This window comes from Athene cunicularia (assembly GCF_003259725.1).
Source record: "Athene cunicularia isolate RWA chromosome 7 unlocalized genomic scaffold, athCun1 chr7_part1, whole genome shotgun sequence".
Taxonomy (NCBI): Eukaryota; Metazoa; Chordata; class Aves; order Strigiformes; family Strigidae; genus Athene; species Athene cunicularia.
In genome coordinates this window covers 7,243,112-7,255,425 of record NW_020799107.1, presented here as the reverse complement: position 1 = coordinate 7,255,425, position 12,314 = coordinate 7,243,112, and the positions used below count along the sequence as shown (strand labels likewise).

The window sequence follows — 12,314 nt, the reverse complement described above, 5'->3', positions numbered from 1 at the left end:
CCTGTGGCTCTGACCTCTGCCTGTTCCTCTGCTTGGCTCCATCCTTTTAACAGTTCAGGCGCCACCCCTACTCACAAAACTAAGAGATGGTGAAATGCATTACTAATGTGAGGGGCTTTGCAAAAGCATCAGAGTATTTAGTAATTAGGGACTTGTTTGTTTTTCTCTCCCTGCTCATTTTCATGGAAGTCACATTTTAAATGCTGTGAAGTGTCATTGAAATGTTAGTGTTTATTCCTTGTGCTTCAGAAACCTTTTGGACATTTGTCCTTAGCCAAGGTAGTTCCAAATTCATACCCTGGACTGAACTGATTACATCATGCAAGGCAGGGAAGAGGTAAGCAGAGGAGCTAAGAGAATATAAACCAGGTCAGTATTCATGCTCTGACCATACACTGGATGAGATTCTTTCACCTCTCCTGAGTAAATCAGTGCTTTTCTGGAGTAAGGAAGACAAAATTTGATTATAAATAATATCCAGTCAATTCATAAGGAAATTGCTACTGTTTCTAAAGGCAGGGAGACTTAGAGAAGTCTTTGGAAGAGGCTGGGTTGTAATCCCACTGGCTAAGCTGGATTCACGTAGAATTTCTCCTGCATCACTGAAAGGCAATGAAGGAAGCTGATGCATGATTTAGCAATAAGCAAGAAACTTCCTCTTTATGGCAACAAGAGTTAATTTCTAGTGTTGATGCTGATCTGAAATAAGTCAAGTTTACTCCTAGCTGTCTCTAGAGAGGTTCTGTTTCCTGAGAAAAGGAACAATTGACAGTAGCTACCTTTGAAAGGTGCTCACTGTCACACTGATGGAAATTACTGTAGGTTAGTTTTACACAGTGGAGTACTACCATTTACACCAACACAGGATTGAGAGATCAGAGTCAGACCCATAAGGTTTGCTGTATTCATCTCTGTCATATTTGTTGGAAACACTGGGGCATTTAAAGAAAAAAGGACTAGTAGGAAAATGTACTTGATTTTTCAGCAGTTCCTTTTGCCCTTTTTCTTTAGTGTCAGCCAAGCAGAGGAGTCCACTGTAGCTGAGAGAATTAATTCCAACAGAAATTCTAGACTAAATATTCTGAGAGGTATTTAAAATGTGCTGTTTGGGCAGCCAACATGCTCACTGGGATACTCACAGAAAGTAAACACAGGCTTTTATTATTGTTATTAATAATAATATTAATATTATATGAACATTCAAGTAACTTTCTCACAGCCTTTGCCCAACTTTAAACCACACTGTTGCAGCTGCTTGCACACATGTGATCCCCTTGAAGCCATCAGAGCTGTAGAAGGAGAGCCCCAAGCCTTTATTTTTGCTGCACTGAGGCTCCGTCACATTCTTGATGTGATGTCTCCTCTCTGCAGCTCATAATTTCCCATCTTGGTTTGAGACTGTGATCTTGTACCCCTAAAGTCAGTGGGAGCTTTGCTTTGCAATTCAATTTAATGACAGTAGCAAGACTGTATCCTTCATTCAGTAACTCCTACTGCTGGGAATTTTTCTCTGGCATTATACAGCAATCTAACACTTAAAAAATCTGGAATTGCCCTTTGTCAAAAGTTTTCAGATTGTGAGCCAAGTTTTCTGACCCAAGTAACATCAGAGAAGGTAGCTGGGGGACAAAAATCTTGCTGCACCCAGCTTTGTATTTTTGCACCCCTTCCATCTTTATATTGTTTTTCTTTATTGTAGGAGCATCTTTATGGAGAGGTCATTTTTAAGGCCAAAAGAAGAGATGGGCAAAGAAGTTGCCACTGAACAACCAGCTGATTTATAATAGCACTTGCTGGTATCATTGGAGACTGACTGCTGTCCTGTAACAGGATTACCAGTAGAATTTTGACCCTTGTCCAGTATCTTGGATTAGCTTCAGTCTCAGCTCTGTTTGCTGACAATTCTGCATCTCCTAAACATACTGCTTGTACTGCCATGTAGGCAAGTACATCTGGATTGCACAAAGGCCACAGCACCTTGTTGCTAGAGAGGCTTGGGGCCAAACTGAAAGCCCCATTGCATCTTACATTCCTAGTTTCCTTTGCAGAGGGGTTTTCTTTTGGATGAGGTACATTATTTTCCTCTCTGGGCAGAAAGCTACATACTTGTCTGTTGTTTTTCTGAAGCACTCATGTTCTTGGTACATTAACTATTCTTCCAGTGAAGATTCATGTTGATTTAAAACAAAATACGCAGTAGCTCCTTTAAGGTAATAGTGCATCTGCTGTTCATAGTTCACTACAGATGGATGTCAGCTACAAGAACCACAAAATTGAAAGGATGTCAGAGCTCTCTATTTGCAGTTGTCAGATTTTGGTTTTGTGTTTCCTTTTGATAATTTGTGATTTATGCTTGTTTGGTGTTGTGAGTATTAATATTGCACAAGCTCATTATAGTGCTGCTATAGCCATAGATGCTAAATGAATTGATACATCTTAGGTGGTTTGTGTTCACTGTGTCTGGCAAATTAAATTTCATGGGGAGATTGCCAGGCAATTTGGTGAAGTAAAACACACAGACAAGAGCTACATGATCTTCATGTCCTTCTCAGAGATCAGAAGTATGAAAGATACTGTGTTTCCCATCTTAGTTGTTCTGATTGTAGTTTTAGTGAATCTGACGGCAGAGTATTGTGCTCCTTCTCTGGGCATGTTGTACTGTCAGCCTTAGTTGAGTGTTCCAGCAGTGCAACTCTACTGGGGACAGCAGTTTGCAGGAAGAAAGCAGGGAGATTGTGAGCCTCCTCACATTTAGGCTTTCAAGTTAGGGAATTAAGGAAGAGCAAGAGTATTTACTTTCTAAGGAAAGCTCTGAAGTTTCTCTAGGGTGATCTCAGTCCTAAATCCTTGCAGCTTGTTGCCTGGGAGAGGCACCACTGGCTGAGGTTTGCATAAAACACTCCCTGCCTTCTCCCTCCCATGTGAAGAAAAAACCCTATTTGGATACAAATTAATAGCACAGAGCTGCAGCCTATGGAAAGAAGTCTGGAAAGAGGGAGGCCTTCCTGGGAGCTTCCAGCTCCCTGGGAAGCATCAAAACCTTCTTCCTCTAGGGATTACTGAGATTTATCAAAGTGCGAGGCTCAGACACAAATTCAGCCTTTCCATCACACCCACAGTGGCTTCATACTAGCATGTCTTTGGGACCTGTACTGCCAGGAGCAGAAGCCTGCACATGCTCTAGCCCGTAACAGTGCCCTCTGTTATGAAGTCCAGCCTGAGACTGATGCAGCTTTTAAATAGAAATTAGCATCCTAAGCTAAATTGAATTTTTTCATTGCATCTGAAACTCTTTAGTGACAATTTCAGCTCTTTGGGCTCTTTGGCTTTTTCCAGCTTTTATTTTTCATTGTCTAGAGATATTCTAGAAATATGGAGTTTTAGAAACTCTGTGCTTCTGAGAGATAAGCTGTATCCTCGGCAATGTTTCCATGAGCACAGGACCCCAGCTAGTGCTTCAAGTGTCCTACATTCACAGCCATTAGATGATTCATTCAGGTATTTGTAACAAGTACTGTTCTGTGTGCACAGAGATAATACTATAACAGAAAGCACTCTGTGTACCCCATGATGCTTTTTACTCTAAATCTTTGGCTAATTCGTGCTGAAAACTGTCTATACTGTTTTTTACGTGCTGATAACTGTCCCTGTAATTTTATTCCATACGCTATATATCATGGAAGGACCTGCCAACACTGCGATTAAATATCAAGCTATTTTTTTCAGAGATGTCTAATTCATATGTCCAGGGAGACTATTCGCCTTGGCTAAAACAGATTCTAGTACACCAGAAGCCAGTTGAGTAGTGTCTGCTGTGCTGTTGCAGCAGTCCTGGTGCGGCATTACGTCTGGTAGTGTTTCATGGCCGAACATCTGTATATGTTTGCATATAAAATCATTATACCAGAGTAAACCAGAAGCTATCTTTATGATTAATTTGTTCTGGTTTGTACATTTGAAAGGTGGCCCTTATCAAATCACAGGATTACAAAGGAGATGGTTGTTAGTGATTTTCAGATGTGTTTCACATCACTATGGCATCTTTCCTTCCAAAGCGTATCATGGACAAGAGAGACTGTTCACCCAGTGGGATTACTACCAGAATGAAATGACTTTTTTTTTTAAGTAACAGGGCGGAATTTCTTAGGCACCTGCAGTGGTCCAGTGGTAGAAGATCAAATGTGAGTTCTAATATGACCTCCTTTACATAACTGAAATGCAGCAGACTTGGAAGGTGGGGGACTGTAAGCACCACTGTCTTCAGTTACAGCTGGAAGGAGGGATTTTTGAAGAGCACTCAGAATTTGGAGGAGCACTTCCCAGTGTGCCAGCACAGCTGAGCTAGTGTGAGAGGTACTGTCATTGCAGGTGGTGAGAGCTAGCGGTTGGTTATAGCATCCTTTCCTCTTGGCAAAGAATGTGGCAGGAGAGAGTGATGATTTGTCCATGATTCTCCTTATGTCCAGGATTTTAGTAGCAATCAGTGCCTTCCTGGTCCCCATTTCTTTTTCTGTAAGAAAGGGCAGTTAACTATTCCTACCCAAGATCTCAGGCTAAGTTATTTCTCCAGGTGTGTCCTGGCTGTGTGGGGCTGATGGCAGTAAAACTATTCATTCCTAAAGTCAATAGATAATTTGTGTGAAGAGATACCAAGGCTAGATGGGGCCATTGCAAATGTTTTATCTAAGCTTTTGGCATAACAGGCCAGAGTCTTTTGTCTCTTAGTTTATGCATCAAGTGCAGAAATTCTGTTTGAGGTGGAGTTTGTCTTTTAGAAAGATTGTCTTGATTGTATCGAATGGGGTGAAAAATATATCACAGTATAGAGAAGTCTCACTAGGCAGTTAATGCTCACTCTTTAGTAGGGTTTGGATCCTGTTACTGTCCACCATGCACCCTTTTTTGTGCTAGATAAAGGATCTTCCAGTTATCAGAAATCACTTCTGCTTAAGGGACCAAGTAGGATAGTACTATTTGTACTGTTTGTTGTTAAAGAAGGGCAACTCTGATGTCTCCTTTTCATTTGTTGGTCGGTGGTGTTTCCCATCCCTCTGCTTCTGCAGTATCTTTCCAAAAATACTATGACCAAATCTTTCTTTAAAGTTGATGCTTATTACTGCAGTCTGTCAGGTTGTGGACTTCTTTATTTATTTCTATCCCATTTCTTTAATTCCTTCTCCTCAAGAAGTGATCAAAATCTTACTGAAAATCTTAGTCTTTTTTTTTTCCTTTCTACTAGACTCTGTCACTTCCTTATGCAAGTGTTGCACTGACATCTCCAATGCCAGAACAGATGAACTTGTAAATTAACTAGTCATTGGATCAAAGCATTTCATAACACTTCAAAAGATTACACTGACACTAACTCTATAATTGCCCTCTTGCTTCTTGAAAAGTTAGGTGGGGTTGTAGGAATCCATTCTATATGTCTTTCATTAAATACTACATTTTTTTTTACTTTCCTAGTAGAGTCTAGGCAGCAGTGTACTGGATACTGCAGTTGCTGCCATCACACCTTTAGGGTAATTCTGGAAGTCCCACCAAGCTCTCTTTCAAGATCTCAGATTCCCATTTTCTGCTTCCCTAAGTTTTAATGACATCCTGGTGTTAGGAGGCTCATGTCTGTTCTGCTCTGCCTTTTACATTAAGCAGTCCTCAGTAGCTGTTAGTGTTTTGTTGGTGTCTAGTTGACCATCACAAATATTTTACCTACTGTAATGGGTTTTTTCGGGGAAATTCTTCTGTGTCTATGTCTAGTCTTTGTTGGAAATGTAGATAGCACAAGGCCATCTCTGTCCATGAAAAGCAGGAGGTGAACCCAGACTGATACTAGTCAGCCTAATTTCATTGCTCAGGGTGAATGAAGTAGTAAGAATAAGCATGCAAAAATAGACTATAAAATACATTAGATAAAAAATTATTTCAGTCCTAATCATTTACATGAAAAAGGAAAGCTTCTCACAAAATATGTGTATTTAGAAGATGAGTATTTAAATACCTTTTTTAAATGTGTTAAGTTTGCCAGAGGAGAAGCAAGAAAATTCATATGGAGGACTCAAGCAGAATAGACAATGCCCGTCTCTTGACAGAAAATTCTTTGAAAGTCTTGCTTTGTAGCCAGGCCAGCTGAAATCAGTGGATTACTTAAGGAGTAAGCCCTTCTCAGCCTGAATCGATTATCAGGACCCACTTGTCAAATTGCCTCATGGTTTTGCACGTCAGGTACCTTAAAACAGGAACTTTTTAATGTGTTAGCTGTTTTCTGTCACATACAGGCTCCTGAATTGAGGCATATAGATTTGGAGTCAGACTTTCCAAAAGTGTTGGATGGCATTTTGGTTTCTACAGATTGAGTATATATTTAACAACAAATCACCACCTCACTGTACTTCCTGGTGAGACGTACTGCAAGTTAACACTCAGTGGAATCGATGGAAGACACTGTAGCTGTATATTGCTTCAAACCTTGATGCGTGACATGTAAATTTATTGAGCTTTAATATAAACTGGTTTAAAATCAGGCAGCATCTGCTTAATCCATGAATAGCTGCTGGCTGTGTTAACAGTCAAGAGAGCTCACAGCTGATCCATTTTCTTTTCTCTCCTGAAAAGAAAAAAAGTCAATAGATATAAAGAGAGTAAGTAATAAATATTTCTACACTGCACTGATGAGGCATTCTTGGAAAACAGCAAGCTAAACAACTCCACATAATTCAGTAGATGGAAAAGTGGACTAAGAGTCAGGAAATAATTATGAGAGCTGGGAGGAAATTTTCCTTCAGTGACTAGATTTGAAGCAGAAATTGTTAGTGAAAAATACCCATTTCTGAGGAATCATATTCGTGATTATCTAAAAATAATAAAAGCACCTTGAAAATACAAGTGGCTATGATTTGGAAATGCACCTGGCAGAGCTCCAAGGAGTTGACATTTAAATGCCTGTCTACCTGCAACAGTTGAGGCTCACGATCCAGAGAGTGCCAGCCACAGCAGCCCACGGCAAGGGGACTCCTGTGATAATGCCTCAAGCGTAAGGTGGCAGGAGGACAGGCTCTGGAGCATCCTGTGCCAAATACTGTACTTTCTAAGCATACATGCAATAGGGAAAAATGCCAGCACAGCCTAAAATGCCCTTTGTTAGCCAGAGTAATGAGTCTGTCTTTCTTGTTAAATACTGCGGTAGGGGAGGAGAAAAAAATTCTCCAAGCTATAAAAAGACTCTACAGAACATGTGGTGGGGAGAAGGGGGAGGAGGCACAGATGAAGTTTAGATTTAGAATGTTAAAAAATGGTTATTTTATCCAAATCAGCTGGATGGTTATTTCTTTTAGTGTATTATTGCCACCAGAACCTCGGCCCTGCTCTAAATCAACTCAGCATTTCATCAAGAAGCCTATTCTTTGCCATAAGAGACCAAGAGTGCACAATTATGGGTTTCTTTTCCCCCTTGCATAATAAAATTGGGAGATTATCATCAAGTTTCTATTCAGATTTTAGGAAGGCTTTTTTATTTTATTTTTAAAACCCATCTTTGTCTGTAAGAGCTCCCTGTTCAGGCCAGCATGCTGTAATGATTACTGCTGTAAAGGCTTCAGTGGAGATGTGCTCTATTTCATTCTCAATGAGGGTTGATGGCATTTTGAGAGGCTCAGAATATCCTTTGATTACTGTATAAAACAGACTGGGGAAGATGGCAATGCAGCGTGTGGCATAGGAGGGGGCTGCTGCTCTGAGTATTGCTCATCAACTTTCTTTTGTGCTTTTTTTTTTTTTTTTTTTTTTGTGGTTTTGGTCCCACTCCCCATCCTTTCCCTGTTTTGGGATTTGAAGCTCGAGGTTTGTACAGAAAAGGAGCTGCTGCTGCTCCTGTGTTTTGGACAGATGCTACAGCATATGAGCAGGAGCAGCGCCTTGACCCTTCTCTCCAAGGGAATTGTTAGAGTAGCTAGGAAATAGTATGTTGTCTCTTCCAAACTGTGGGGAATTGGCCCAGTGTTAGAAGGTGCCATTTACTGTAAAACATCTTGGAGAGTGTATTAAAAACAGAGTGACAGAAAGCTAGTCATGGGTGACAGGAAGGATATGAGAGTAAAAGAGATTGAAAGGGAAAGATAGACACATGCAAGCTGTCTCCCTTCCTGCTCTCCTGTCCATTTGACATTCATGGTGCGTTAATACAAAATAATAGGGAAAAGGAATTCTTGCATCTTCATTCTTGTGTCATGCCTAGATCAAATTACATATTAGGCCAGCTGAAGTCTGTTTGCCAGCTGTTCTGAAGGTTGGAAGGATGAAGCTTTCTGAGGTCTGAAGGACAGGGTCATTTCCAGGGAGAGTTTTTGATTCCATACAGCTAGAGAATGCTTTTATTCCCAGAACAGGTGAAGATGAGTCTATGGAAAAGCATTTCACTCAGGTTTCCCTGTCAGTGTGCCTGGATACTGAGTTCTGTGGCCACATCATGCATCTCTAAAAACTTATTTTCATTGGTCTTGTAATCTTTGACTCCTCTGCTTGATGAAGTGTTACACTGAAAATATATGGTGTATGTCTAGTATTTTCCAGTAACAGCACAGGAAACATTCTGTCCAATATTGGTGGTATGCCATTCCCTATACTATTATGCCAAGATTGTTAGGCATGTTTTGTTTGTGATATACACCATTTACTGTTTACAGTCCAGACTAAATTACTCCTAGAAGGCTGTATTCAGATTTGGGCATCCCACTGCATATGGACTGCTCTAAAAGAGTTTATAAGTCTGTAAAACAGACAGCTGTTAGGAGGGAAAATTGTGCAAGAGAAAGTTTAAATGATTCATCTGAAGCTATGAAGTAAGTCAGTACTGACCTGAACCCAGGTCACCAGTGAAACATCCGTACTGTTTTTGAACAAGTTCAGGGATGTCTTAAACCCACCGTACTGCCAGGACGTGATCTGGCACATCCGGATGATACAGGCAGCCACTGTCAACTGAGGTGGAGCTCCAGCTGCCTGCAGACATTACCTCTCTTCTGACAAAGAGCAAGCAGAAAAACACATACATGCAGAAAAGACTTATTCCTTGTTTCTTCTATTTTTTAATTTTATTTTTTTTTTCTGTCACTGATCTGAACTGGACATTTGATTGTGGAAGGAGCAGTCATCAGAGACTGGAGCAAACACTTTAGCTAACACAGGATGGTGCTTACATTCTCTTCTGTTGTATGTCAACATTCAAGTTAAAAACTTTACACACGTTTCGAGAAAGGGTAATGCTGGAAAAGGGATTGGGACTTAATCATTTCCAGTAAAATTCGTTGATCCCCAGTGGAACTTTTTGGCCGCTGAAGTAAGGGCATTGTAAATTGTTGCATAGTTACTGTCCACAGCCTGTATATATTATTCCTACCTTTTATTTTTGTTGTTGAATAATAGGCTCCCCTTTCCTCTCACTGTCAAAATGTATGTCTTGTCTTGCTGCATTAACTCAGGTGGGCCACATTGCTGGTTTTGTGCCTGAAATAAGTGATGTAGGAGACACACACCCCCCAAACCAGTTTCAGAGGACGTACATCTCCAGCATGCTGTGATTGTTTTTCCTGTGTGCTGAAATGATGCAGAATGCCAGCAATGGCCCATACCTACTGCTAAGCCATGACACTTGGCAGTGATGCTAATGGGAACTTTGCTTCGTAGTCCTAAAGGAAAGTGCCCAGTGGGGAATGGAGTTTTCTTAAGTAGGGTCAGGAGGCCAGGCTGAACAGAAGAGAGAGCATGAGGAATGCCAGACTTGTGTCAGGTGCTGTGAGCTGTAGGCACAGATATGCTTTAACTGTAATGACCCAGGGGGGCATCTAATCCTTTCTTTTTGTATACGGCCCTGCTCTGAGCAGGGGCTAGGACCAGTAAGCTCCAAAGGTCTGTAAAGCCTTCTAGCTATTACTATACAAACAGCATTTCATTTCTGTTTAACGTTACACAGCAGTCTCTTGGTACACACTTCTTTCTTTCCTTTGATTTTCGTCTCAGACGTGTTTGCTGTGGGCTCTCTGAAGCAAGGCAGAGGGAAGTTCTGTTAGTTCTGTGGTCAGAGGGAAGCAGGAATGCTCCTGAACAGAGGTGGCAGCTCTCCTGAGGTGGTCTTTCCTATTTGAATTTCAGTTCAGATGAGTTGTAAATACCAGGTCGCTCTCTTGACATGTAGCTGGAGTTTGCTTGGGGCTGGTGGGACAGCTCTGTGTTGTGTTCACTGCTTGCAGCCTCGCCAGTGCATCCCAAACATATTATTCAGATCCATTCGCATAAATCAGCTGTCCTTCTTCCTAGAGAACTGCTGAAATCTTGGTGCTTGCAGCAAGATCTGCTCAGCCTAGTATGTTAGGAGGCTGTGGTTTGGTGACTCGAGCCTGGATGTTGATTTGGTTTCAAATCAGGTAAACAGTTTCTAGGGGAAGGAGGAAAGTGAGTTATTTCTGGAGGCACACAACCTGGGACTGAAGTGGTACAAAGAAGTGTTGCAGAGCTTGATCAAAACAGATAATCACCGAGTTGCCTGAAGCAGAGACCATGAGATGCCCCTGAACAGGACGTGTGAGGAGCATCCAAGTGAGAAGGTGGGAGTGGTTTTACTCCTGCTTTAGCTGGGAGTAGTGTACTCCTGCTTTATGGTTTGGTGTTTTTTTGTGTACAAGAGCAGACGAAGAGTGAAAGGGAATTGGGGTTTCATGTGGATAGGTGTGGGTTCAAATCAGAGTGGGTTCAAATGTAAATGCGTGCGCGTGTGTGTGTACATTGATGTTGGCGGTGCCTTGCCTTTACTAAAGAAAAATCAGTCCTGTGAGCCTAACAGGCTGCTTAAGAACAAGAAGCAGTAATAATTACGCAACCCTATAAAGTGTGTGTGCGTGCCTCAGTGGGTGACAAGGAAAACCAGCTCTGCAACAGCACGGGTGCTGTTGGGAGACTCTGCTAGCAGGCAGTGCATGGGGGTACCAGATCATGCTGTAAAATTCTTTATTTTCTAATAGTGATAGTCCTGTACCACCTGTAGTCCCACATCAGCATCACGTCACTGAGTACCTTCAGTGTTTCTTTCACTAGAAACCTGCTGTGGGTGCAGCTTTGAAGGCAGCTGTGGTCACGGCAGGGCTGGTGTGGGATGGGCTGTAGCGCAGGCAGGGGGAGGAACACAGCTCTGGGTGCCATACACCAGGCATGACACTAGACTCAAATGAAAAGAGACAAGGCAGAGGCATATTCACACAATTACATAAATATGAGCGGCAGGACCCAACAAGGCTTTGATTTCATTACGGTTTAACATGTGGACAGAAAATATTATATCCCTGCTATAAAGGAGGATGTTTACCTATGGGAGATTTTAGAAGCAAGGAATTGGAAAATGAAATTAATGAATAGAAAGCAATAACACAGGCCAATATTCACAAAAGTGTTATTATTTATCAAGGCTTATTTTATACAAACTTTAGGAGTTATAATAGCTGATATGTCATATTTAATACGAAGGGCCTCTAAAAAGGCTTTAGGGGACATTTCCTTGCTTTTATCTTTTCTCCCTGATGTCAAGTTTGTGCCTAAAATTCAACCATGTGGTATAAATAATGAAATCTTGAGCATTTCTGGTTAGGGCTGCTCATGGGTAGTTAAAAGGCTAGGCTCCTTCTGGAGAATGCTTAGGAGTTTAAACATCAATGGACACGTGCGCTCCAGAGCTAATGGATGTAATGCATATTACACTATCCTAAGAGGGTGATTATTTCTTCATCATGTGATTTTGAGGGATTTGGTGTAAGGGAGAACTGTGTAGAGTAGGGCTGGTGGTTGGACTCGATGATCCCAAGGGTCTTTTCCAACCTGAATGATTCTGTGATCTTTGGTTTTAGTATGCAAGTTGAGACTTTTTAAGTTGGTTTATGTAGTGAGGTCTTTGAGCAACCAGCCTCTGAAGTCTCTGTCCATCTCAGCAGGCTAGAGAATTTGATCATGCAGGTCAGAATTTCAGGATCAGAACTCCAAAACCCTAGAACAGCTTGCTCTTTCAAGATAGTATTTAAGATGCAAAAGCAACAACAACAAAGAAATAATCAACAAAGTAAATTGGATTACACATACAAATCAAGCTATTTAAGTTTTACTTGGAAAAGTCCAAATGTATTTTCTGCTCACAGTGTGATTCATGTCCTGACCAATAAGAGTTGGCTGGGACTTTCAGTAGTTATCTTGGAAGTCTACAAAATGATGACATCACAGAGCAATTAGCAGGCAATTTAAAGAAATTTAAACAATTATATCACATTTTTAGACCCACTAAT

General features: G+C 41.2%; 1 protein-coding gene across 5 annotated transcripts in view; it reads left to right on the top strand.

Annotated features, from left to right (window-relative positions):
• Positions 1 to 12,314, top strand: part of ERBB4 (erb-b2 receptor tyrosine kinase 4) — a 402,024-nt gene that overhangs the window by 377,765 nt on the left and 11,945 nt on the right. The window lies entirely within an intron of this gene.